An 11,006-nucleotide genomic window follows, 5' to 3' on the forward strand; every position below is an offset into this window, starting at 1 on the left:
GGGTTAAACACAATGACCTCCTTCTGATCATTAAAACTCAAGAAGTTTGCAGCCATCCAAGTCTTGATGTCATCAAGACATTTTAGCAAAGGGCGAAAGGAGCAGGAACTGTTAGGTTTTAAAGGCAGATAAACCTGAGAATCATCAGCATAATGAAAAGAAAGGCCATGTTTCCTCAGGATGGACCCTAAGGGGAGCAGATACAATGAAAATAGAAGGTGTCCAAGAATGGAGCCTTGCGGGACCCCACAGGAAAGAGGCACTGAAGTAGATAGAGTGTTAGCAACATTAACACAGAAACTCCTGTCACTCAGTATGAACGGAACCATTCTAACACTGCACCAGTAATCTCAACCGAATGTTCTAGCCGGGATGAAAGGATACTGTGGTCCACAGTATCAAATGCAACGGTAAGGTCAAGGAGTACCAGGATCAGACTGACCAGATAAGTAAAAGCTAGAAAATGAAGACAGAGAAAAAAAAAAGTCTTGTTTCCCTGAAATCTCTTAACCAAAATGATCAAAACCCTGTTTTCTGGACATATTTGAAACTCTTTAAGATGAACAGATCCTGTGATGAATATCTGAAAGTCGAATAAAAATGTCAAGTTTTCCTTTTATCATAACACTTTAACAACAGCCTCACCAAACTTAATCTGTTCCTTTTGTTTATAGATGAAGTGCCAGAGTTCTAACTTACCTGAAGATATTTGGGACCACCCTGTTTGAAGTGTCACTTATAGTGGGCATCTCCACTGCCTACATCATGGGCTACCAGTTCTTCACAACATCCCACAATCACCTGACCTTTGGCCTATATGGTGCTATCTTTTGATTCACTTTTTTTCAGCGTTATTGCAGAGATACTTTGAATTACTTCTCCACTCTTGACTCAAACCTCTGATTTCTGGTATGAATTCCTAAAATATTGTTCTGTATACACAGTCTGTGAGACGATCACTTGTGGTTCATGTGGAACTGCGCAGGGTAGCTGTGGTGCAGAGGCTCTGTGCCATTACACTTATAGATTTTCCTCTTTGATGGGATAATTTGGTCTTTATATCTCTCACAAATGAAGTGATCCTCGGTGCTCCGTGCACGGCTCAGCGTGCAGGGTCTCATTTTCAAATACAGTTAATTGCATTCGAAAAGAATCAATGATACTTTGGTGGTGACAATATCATTCTTTTAATGTCACTTAATTTCCTCGCTGAAATAATTACATCAATAGCCTGGAACCCATTTCTATCTTTCGGCATGAATTAATCTATTAAGGGCAATAATTACACGTTTGTAATGGATAGGTTTTTGTATTCCAAGGAAAATGCACTCAGGTCTCCTTTGTGTGCCTGGATGTTGGCACTGTCCTGGTTGTCATTCATCCAGTTTATGAATTACACTGGAGGGAAATAAATAAATAAATAAAACTAAATAAGGGTACCTCTGCTGCAGCTGCTTGGTGGCCTTGTTGTGCTGCAGCCCTCCCTCTAGTGGAGATGATTAAGAGTTGTTTGCTGTCAGCTCTGCTCCACAGCTGAGACAACCAGCCAGTGTGGGCGGAAGAGGAGAGAGAGGAGTTTTAAAATCCCACTGAAATCTATTTTCATTAAAAGTCTTTCTCGAAGGAATGCAAATCACCCGCCGCATTTCATGCCAGAGTTTATTTAATGACGAAAAGGAACAGTTATAAACATTTTGGTCAAACCTGGGACATAACTTTTTAGGTGCATGATATCTTATGTGAGCTTGCATCACTGTTAGCCCTGGAAACGACTACCGGCTACCACCACGCCAAATTTTTAGCTCAGCACCTGTAAAATGAGCCGATTGTAGCTGTTTTTGTGTTTTCTTAAAGTCAACTGGACGTGCCAGTCATCTTGAATTGGGTTGACTCCAAAAGTTCATCAATTATAGAGGAACATCCAATAATTTATTCCTGAATGTTTCGTTTAAGTTCATCCTGTTCGTTCAACCTTAATTTTTTTGAGATTGAGTGGCTTGAGATTTTTTGCTGAGAAGGTCAAGACAATGTGCTGCTCCAAGCATGAGTTGGGGGTGATGCTCAGCTACTACCACAACACGTTTTAACTTAATATCTGCACAATCGGCTGAGATACAACCATGGTGTTATTTTCTGAAATCAGCTGGCGGTGGACGCCGTCTTGAATTGGATTGACTCCGAAATTTAATCAGTTATAGATGTATATTCATTGATTACTCTCTGAAGGTTTCATTAAAATCCATCCAATGGTTCGCGAGATATTCCGCTAACAGACCGACAGTTGATTCCAATAGTTCATGGCAAAGTTTTAAACACAGATCTTGTGCGATCACTTAGCACTCAAAGTACACGCAGAGGATCAGTCTCAACTACAACTACACCACATTTTAGTTTAATATCTGCACAACTGGCTGAGTTATAGATATGTTTATGTTTGCTACAATTGCCTTGCTGTGGCGGCCATATTGAATCTGGTTGACTCCGGAAGTTAATCAGATGTAGCTGAACATCTAATGAGTTCTTACTGAAGGTTTCAACGCAACCCGTTCAGTGGATCATGAGATATTTTGCTAACAGACACGCGCGACTTTAGCGTCTTTATAACCTGGGCTCCAAACGACACAGACAATACATACCCGTGTAAATATTTAAATCAAAACTCAAAACAATTGCGTCTCGTGCAAGCTGTTACTTGATACAGAGGCTGTGATCTCTGCAGGCAGACGTCACGCGACGCTTCTTATTGTCTTCTTACTTTATTCATCAGCAGTGGAAACCGAAGCCGCCAGTCTCACCTGCCGCTTTCTCAGGTGAGAGCCCGCCCACCACGTCCCGCGGAGAAACGCACAGAGCTCCGCACACACACTCGGTTCACAAACGTGTAAATAACACACCCCAAGTTTTCCGTGGGGGTACTTTTGTTGGTGGACGAGGAAGGTGGGTGTTTGGTTTACCCCACGGCGCGCACCGGAGGAGGAGTTGACAGCGCCGGCCGCGGTGTGTGACGGTTAAACGGCGCGCGCAGCCACATCACCACCGTCACCACTTTCACCACAACCTGGAGGCGACCTTCACCCAGCCCGCAGTGTGTCCAGCCGGCGGGGGCACGATGACAGGACATGACTTGTCCGAGTAAGGTACACGTTCATCAACATTCGACACACAATATGGTGCTCTCCCCGTTTTCGGTCGCTTTGGTCTTTTAGAACAGTTTGCACGCGCGGCTTGGCACTAATTAAGACATGCACGTGCCCTACTTTCCCCCTGGGAACAGTGGATTGTTGTATTGATTTTATTATTTCCGGTTGAGGCCTAGCTGTTAATTGTATGAAGAATTTCATAACAAAATTGTTCAAATAATAAAATTTGTTTGGAAACTTGCAATGGACTTACTCATAAAACTTAAAAAAAAAAAACAAGCTTGAAACTGAGAAGCAAATTTAAGGAGTATTTTAATTTATTTAGTGCATCTAAGACTTTTAATCTGAAATCCTCGCGTATAGTTCTTTCTATACATAATTGATCCTATGACTATATTAGTGTTGATTTTAAGTATTTTAAAAGTTTTTAAACTAACAACATTTAAGCATATTTTTATGAGCAGTGCGTAAAGCTTCTTTTCATGCAAAGTGCATTAATTTTATTCTCATCAGTTTTTGTGCACAAACACACAAGCAAATTTTATGTTTACGTATTAAATAAATCCTGACAAGAATATAAGTCATTAAAGGCAACAAACAGCATACAGATATGTTATTTTTTCTTTTTAAATGACACGATCAAGTGTGTGCCTGCTGTGTATCTGATGCCAGGCAGTGATTTTATTTTTAAATAATAGATTTTGACAGCTTGACAAAAGTTGTCTGGTCTTTTCGAGGTAAAACATGCAGTAAAGGGATTTGTCTGATGAAATCTATCACGAGAACGTTAATTTGACTTTATAATCTGACGTATTAAGTGGTAAGTTTTGGTTTTATAAATGCGTTTGTCTTGTTTTATCCTCGTGCATAAACATTTTGAGATCTACGAGTTGTGTTTTAGAAGGATTTAACTCGTCTTTAACGAATGAAACTGATTTGTCATCGATCTCGATAAGATTGTCGTGTATTTAGTTGGTTTGGTTACAAACAGGGTCCAGATGCTGCGTGGTCTTTGCCAGAGTCGAGGCACCGCTGCTGCACATCAGTAGGCCTGTGATGATCAATAGGGACTGTGTGATGTTTTTGCATCGATTATAGAAACGTGAGCCGGCGAATGGAACTTGATTCCTCTCCAGGGGTTCTGCTGATCCTGTTCAGCAGAGAAAACTGAAGAGCAGCAGTGATGCAACACTTTTTTTTTTTTTCTTGCTCGATTCGTCTGGTAGATCTCCACTCTTCCTCGCTTTCTTGTGTCTTTTCACCGAAGAGGCTGAGAGGACCGCCAGCAAGGCACCTTGTGGGTTTCTGAGAAGTGGGCAAGCTGCCGTTTCTTCATGCTTGACTCAGCCAACTGTCAAGATGCCATGGTAAGCTCTGTTCTTATAATGTGCGGATACAGTAACACAGAGACCCTCGCTGACTCTGAAACGCTATCTGCATTCTCTGCATTCTTACTGGGCTCGATCAACATTGAAACACAGGCGCTCCTAAAGCTGGGGTTAGAGAAGACAGAGCTGGATTTTCCGCTGCTTTAGAAGCCGAGGGGCTTCCAGAGGATGAGTTATGGCTTGAGATCATCGCTCACAGGTGGCGATGGGTGCACAATGCTCCCTCGCCATTCGACACATGAACGGAGCTGAACGACGCAGTTCAATAAGTGCGTTTGCACTTTGCGCCTGAAAGTTACTTTTAGAAAATAACGCGCTACGGATGAATTCCTGGAACTTTCTGTTGTGCAGCGTCAGATTTGATGGGAGTCTTTAAAGGATATTTGTGAGTGGGACGTCGTTTATAGTGAACTTAAGTGAGGCTTATTAAAGTTTCGTATTGGTTGCTGTTTGTGCCGTTGCATATTATTGAAGCAATAATAAAATTAATCAAGCGGCATGTTTTCATAAAGTTTAGTAGAAAGTATCAGGTTGATGCTGACATGATTCTTTTGTTTCCCCCTTTAAAATTGCAAATAAGTTTCTCTTCACATCTAAATGTTTGAGTTTGAGCATCTTTTTATTTTTTGCAAACGGAGATGACTTGTGGCGTTTTTCTTCGTTGCATCTCTGCTGTTCGTGTGCGAACGCGTTTCGTCTGCCGTTGCGTAGCGGAGAGTGCGAGCGAGCGCCCGGATCCCTCCTCCCCGGTGCTCCGCCGGCCCCTCTGTCGCTTTAAGTCCTGCCCCTCGGAGCCAGCCAACAGCAGCTGTTCCATATTCATCAAGCCCTTGAGTCTTAAAGAGCCCTATCCCGAGCATGGAAAGAGTCATTCCTCTCGCTCGCACTCTCATGCTCCCTCCATCTTCGCGCTCATCCCGCTGCCGCCTGCGCTCCTCTGTCTCTCACCCCCTTTTACCTCTCTGTCTATCCGTCCCTCCCCCCTCTCCCCCGCTCTCTCTCTCTCCGTAACACATTCACTTACACTCTTTCTCTCTCCCTCTCTCACACACATACACATACACATGCATACGCTCTCAATTCATCAGAGCCTGACATACCTGTGCTGGCTGGGGGGGAGCGGTGCTGGAGGGGCTTTTCGGCTGCGTTGTCTCTGAGGGTGCTGTGCCATCATTTGGGGAAGAAGCGGGTCTCAGTTGTTTTCTCTTTCCTCTTCCTCTCATTCCTGGAATGCTAAAACTGGACTGATGGACATTTCCGAACTTTGTCTTCCAGACCCTCTCAGCTATCATAACCAGTAGGTGCACCTTGTTTCTCTTTCCTCCTGCCACTTTTCTTTCTTAACCCAGCTGTTGCCTCGCATTTTAGCTCTTTTTATTCTTTGATTTCATTGTTATGCTCTCGTCACGTTTTCTTTCACCTAACAAGTCTAGGCGACAAACTTTTTCCTATTAACTCAGATGTGCTTTCTTTTCCTGGCGCTTCGTTATTTTTATTTATTTTTTTACTCCAACTCACCTCGTGTACTTTTTTTAGTCGTTCGATTTTAGCCTTGTAGACTTAACCAAGCAGGTGCAAGTTATTCTGTAAGCGCATCGTGCATGCTGCTATTTCTGAGCCTCATCCAGAGCATGCCTGATTGATTTACCTTGCACCTCTGCAAAGCAAAGTGTGTATCCCCCCCCCCACCCCTCTGTCCAGTTGGGTTAAAAGCTTGTTCGCTGATTGTTGCTGGAGCCGACCGCCCAAGCAGAATGAGAATAATATTGAGAGGAGATAAGATTAACAGGAATCCGTGGAGCTGGAGGGGATGAATTACACGCTTTAATATACATTTGTAAGTAGAGAAAAGGAGTGAAAGGACCCGGTAATCTCAGTGAGACGACAGGTCTGTCCCAGTGAGCCGCACGCCAGGCGAGCTGCCGTGCAGCTTCAGGCTGCTGGGACACTCTGAACTTCACTGAGAAAACTTTATCAAATTTACTCTTGACTTGCATTTAAATCTAAATTATTAACTTTTTTTTTCTTTTTTTTTAAGGGCAAATAATTTATTGGGAAACGTTTTTTCGGTGCAAATTTTATTATTTTAACAGCAACAATATAAAGTATATAAGATCTTATTTGTTTCTATTCATTTAATGTTAACACTTAATCTCTTTTATTCCTATTTGTTGCATGAGACTTTTCAATACTTAGAGGTTTAACTAATTTTGTATTGTCTGAAATTCTAAAATATAATACAAAATAAAGGCTATGATTTAGTAATAAATGTTTCTTCTTTTTAAATGATCTTTTTTAACGTACAAAATTGAAAGGGTTTAGTTTTCTTATGTTATTAAAGGATTGGACAGCTGGATTTTGATGGTGTACTGTTTTGCTTTACACTTTTGTCGTTTTTTTCTTTTAACGATTGCAACTAATTCTAAAAGTTCTTTTATAAATTAGGTTTTGGACTTTTCTGCAGCAGCATATATTTTCCTCTAAAAAATAAAATCTGTGTTTATCTGTTGGTTAAACACCTAACAACTAAATCACATAAACCGCAACAATAAAACAGAAATTTCCACTTCATCGCTGTAATAAGTTTATATGCTTTATGATTTCGGTTGTTTTTTTATATTCTCTCGTTTTTATTGCAAACTCCAGCTTTTACATTGACATTAAAACTTGTTTTTACATCACTCAACCCAATACGTGTGATCAAAGTTGGATTCATTTTCAAATAATTAACCTCAAGTGCAGTTTTAAACAAAGATTTATTTTATTTATTGCACTTAATGAAAAGCAAAATAATAACCTTTATTAATTTTTTGCCACATTTCAGTTTTTCTTTTTATCCAGAAACCTGTTTGTGCTTCATTTTAGAGTAAATAACTTATTATTCAGTTCTTTTTTTTTTAATATGTCCATTTTTTTAAGTAAATTATTTCTCTCTGAAACAGTAGTCTGTTGCAAATTGAATTGTTTTTAAATATTTTACTTTGCTGCTCTATGTCTTTGAAATTGTATGAATTGTCACTAATAATTATTAAATAGCTTTAAACAAGAAGCTCAATTTTAGGGTCAATTTAACGTTGTGTCCTAAATGTTAATATTTAGTTGCCATTAAAGTTTTTCTTTGAAACATTTAAGTGAAAATCAGCTCTGTAACGTATAAATAAACTTTTTTTTTAACTTTAGTTCGTGAACTTTTATCAGATAGATTTTTTTTTCCTGAAATCAAAAAGACGTCGCACCTTTACGGCCCAGAAATAATTAAATTTGACCGTTAATTTTGGTTACAGCGTCTCCTTTCTAATGATTTTCCACTGAAATTTGCAATTTCTTCCTCAGAGCTGACTGTGATGCTTTCAGGAAAGCTCCTTGTAATTAGTACAGATTTATGATGGAATTCCATTTGTATGCATTTAGTTGACTCAAATGAGTATTTTAAATGATAAACATGCTGTTGATTTAGGTTTGAAGTACTTTAACACTTACTTTTAACACATGGAAGTTTTTACCCAGTATTCAAACACAGGTTTCTGTCCGTTTTTATTCTCCACTGCTCATTACTTCTTAATGTTTCTGTTTCTACTGCCTTAAGGCAAAATGTGAGTTTATTTAAGCCGTGAGATAATAAGTGTGTTTGAGTGTGAAGGAAGATTGTGATGCTGCATCGTAGCGGCTGTTCACGCTGACCAGAAGTCAGTTAGAGCTGCCGGTGTGAGATTTTAGTACTTGCTTGAAAACACACAAGATGTGAGCAGCAGTGAGCTGAGATTTGATTTCTTTCTTGCTTCTAAATGCTCCGTCAACACCCAGGCTTACGTTAAACCCTGCCAGAGCCACTGCAATAAACTAACAATGGTTTCCAGTTTCCCTTTGTGCAATAAGAGCTTTTTAATGTATTTTTCGAGAGGCGGAGAGAAGTTAGCACACGGTGATGAATTAGATTTCAATTTATTTGACTTCATTCCCAGCTTGCTGCATTAGAGCCTGCAAACACCCATCTGCAGCAGTCCGTCCACTTGATTCTTATTAGGTTTCGGAAAACAAGGCGAGGGAATTGCATTAGTGTATCTTAAGTTAAAAGCTCTTTGCTCTTTGACCAAGTGTTTCGTTGTTATTGGGTTAATCAGATTTTTGCTGTCTTCATGGAGATGCTATCACAGGCTAGAGGCAGTGGTGAGTAACCAAAGCAGCCGCACACAGACACTATCCAGATGGGATCAGCTTACGGTAATTTGGTTTCAGAATACATTACCAGAAGAGCCTCCTGGTCAGGATGGCCACCCTACTGCGAGCTGGTGGCCTCTGCAGCTCCGCCAGTCCACCTGTCGCACTTCCACCCTCCTTATCGCTCAGAGTTTTTAGGTTTATTTAGATGTGTCCTTTGACGAGAACCTGTTCTGCTTGAGCCACAACTGTTGTCCAATTCTAAATCCTTCTTCCTTGTATCAACAGGGCTTTGTTGTCCAATTCATTAGAGAGATTCCTGAGTCCAATGGCCACGCTGGAGCCCTCTCATTTCTGGTATTTAGTATCATTACTCTTATTGTAAATATGTCACTCGGCTCAAACTGAGCCGTGGGAGAATGTTGTCTCTCTCCAGGACAAAATGGGCATGCTGAGTTGATTGACAGTTTTTTTTTTACTGTCTTTAGACAGATAGATGTCAGTCATGATGTCATGATAGATGTTCAGTTTCATAGATATTAGCCTTATGTTCCGTTTCGCTTGCAACTTTTGAGATTTATACGTCTCTATTTACAAATGGAAATCAAAAGTAATATAGAATTCTCTAGTTGTTTTTGTCATATTGATTATTAGTTTTACCCCCCCCCCCTCCCAAATCAATAGAATCTCTCTGTATTTATGCTCAATTTAGGAATATCTCAGCATTGACATAGCATGCCACCTCTTGAGATGTTATGTTTGCCCCTTACACCTCGTGGTGATTATCTGCCATGCTTCTTTGCCTCCTTCACAACATCCACCTGCATGGAAACGTGCCCGCCACCCCCCTCCGGAGTTCTCGTCCATTGTAACCTTGGACACCTCCACCGCAGTGTGAGAATCTGTTTAAAAATAACCGGGTCCATTAGTCTAGAAGGATAATGCTAGCCTATGTGGGCTCTCATGCCCTTGTGGCAGCAGAGTGCTATCACTGACACGTTGCGTCAGCACTTCTTCCTGTTGCGCCGACACTGAAGGGCTCCTCTTCAGTCACTCACACATGCAAGTGTGCAGGTATTCAACCATTCATAGAGGAGAGGGGAAGTGGACAAATATAATATATTAACAGTGGTTTTTATGTATTACATAAGTAAAGTTTGATGGGTGTCTTTTCTAAAGGCACCAAGTTTTGGGACTATTTCCATATCCAGTAATTCCCACTCGGTTAGAAAATGTGATGTAAGGTGGGTAACTATACGGGTGTTTATCAGTGAAGGCTATTGGTATTGAGCGCTCAGTTGTTTGAAGGTTATGTTTCAGAGAGGTAATTGAAATGCAAAATAACATTAGGATCGATGGTTAGCTTTGTTTATTTATGAAATCAATATTGAAACCGTCCATCAGAGAAGCAGCTCTGATTCTCGCTGACAGCTCCAGCGAGTCTTCTGCACATGGTCTGGGTGAGCCTTGTAACTATTACAGCTTTGAGAGCAGCAACGTTTCTTTTTTTTCTTTTTCTCAGGTTTCAGGTTTATAGATTAAAACGAAGAGTGCATAGCTGAAACAAAATCTCTCAGGCATCATTCTGTCAGATGTTATAATAATATTGTATGATGTATTTAGAGCTGCAACTAACCATTATTTCAATAATCGATTCATCAGCCGATTATTTTTAGATTAATCGATGAATTGGGAAAAAAAAAAAAAACGTTTTAATTTCCACCCCTTTATTCCAAAATTGAACATTTGACTGACATAGCAATTCACACAAAAAACAGGTTGCTGTTTGACTATTCTGTTAGTAAAATATTGAATAATAAAACATAAAAGTTAGTCAAATAGCTTAAAAAATAAATGTACACAAAAATATATACAAATGTATGTTTTATACCTGCACAATATGTAGCTACTTTGTAAAATGTGTCCTTGAGGGAAGAGTGTAACCTGGATTAAAAGTGTGGATTATTGTAACCTGGATTAAAAGTGTGGATCATTGTAGTGAAGCCTTCGTCTTCAACCATCGACAGAGGCCTCATGTCAGTGACGATCATGTTCAGGATGTTTCAGAGAAGACAGCTGCTGCTGTGGTGTCCATGATGTCTGTCCATCATGCAGGATGTTGTTGTTGTTTGTTGTTGTTTTCTGTAATGAGAGAGTAAATATGTATTATAACATAATTTACTGCAACTCAAAAAATGCCTTGTTTCACTTACAGTGTTGGGTTCAGGCAAAATTAGCTAAAAGAGCAATTAAACACACACACACACACCCACACACACACACACACACACACACACACACACACACACACACACACACA

The 11,006-nt window shown here is 40.2% G+C and overlaps 1 protein-coding gene across 1 annotated transcript in view; it reads left to right on the forward strand.

Moving 5' to 3' along the window:
- The first annotated feature begins 3,078 nt into the window (after nucleotides 1-3,078).
- The window catches only part of esrrb (estrogen-related receptor beta), a 46,206-nt gene continuing 38,278 nt past the window's right edge, over nucleotides 3,079-11,006 (forward strand). Inside the window, exon 1 of the mRNA XM_037695008.1 lies at nucleotides 3,079-3,137. The gene's annotated coding sequence lies outside the window, so the exon portion shown is untranslated. The remainder of the gene's footprint in view (nucleotides 3,138-11,006) is intronic.

The sequence above is a fragment of the Nematolebias whitei genome, chromosome 21 (genome assembly GCF_014905685.2).
Source record: "Nematolebias whitei isolate Nwh7 chromosome 21, NemWhi1, whole genome shotgun sequence".
Classification (NCBI taxonomy): Eukaryota; Metazoa; Chordata; class Actinopteri; order Cyprinodontiformes; family Rivulidae; genus Nematolebias; species Nematolebias whitei.